Raw genomic sequence first — 623 nt, 5'->3', positions numbered from 1 at the left:
CCCACCCACCCAAACAAAAAAAAAAATCCCCAAGGAAAAAAAGAAATTTGTAACAGAAGAAATTAGTGACGTATTACTGTAGTGAAATAAATTATGGCACCAAACAAGGGGAAGAAAAGATATTCGAAGTTCATAGACTCATAGTTGATGAGATCATCATAGATTGATAGCTCTGGTCCAAAATAACAATGTAACAGCGACTAAGCTTCTATACAAGTTTGGATTTCACTAGCTAACCACTGTCGATAAAGCTCTGCAATTTTGTCCTTTTAAAGAACGTTAACATGAATAGTTGAGATAAAGCCCGTAGTACCAAGAAAGCCAGCACTATAAGTTATCATCTTTCCCTAAGAAACCTCAATTTTCCTCTAAGAAGTTGGGTTGCTAAGAAGTTACCAGTCAAATATGTTTTGTTCTCTTTTTTTCACAGGAATCTCTTGTACGATATGAGATAATAATCAGTCAATTGAGACACCTCCCAATCTCAAATTTTTACTAAACCTCCATGCAGGTTTTCGCTTAGTTACTGGGTGCTAGTTTCAAGCTGGTACTACGGTTTTAAGCTAGTTCTTTTGGTTTACAATATGACTTCAAGATGAATGAATGGAGTACCTGATAGCAAA

The 623-nt window shown here is 35.6% G+C and overlaps 1 protein-coding gene across 2 annotated transcripts in view; it reads right to left on the bottom strand.

Annotated features, from left to right (window-relative positions):
- The window catches only part of LOC109839496 (formyltetrahydrofolate deformylase 2, mitochondrial), a 17,736-nt gene that overhangs the window by 2,358 nt on the left and 14,755 nt on the right, over window positions 1-623 (bottom strand). The gene's annotated exons all lie outside the window — the stretch shown is intronic.

This window comes from Asparagus officinalis, chromosome 4, assembly GCF_001876935.1.
Source record: "Asparagus officinalis chromosome 4, Aspof.V1, whole genome shotgun sequence".
Classification (NCBI taxonomy): domain Eukaryota; kingdom Viridiplantae; phylum Streptophyta; class Magnoliopsida; order Asparagales; family Asparagaceae; genus Asparagus; species Asparagus officinalis.
This window is presented reverse-complemented; position numbering and strand designations above follow the sequence as displayed.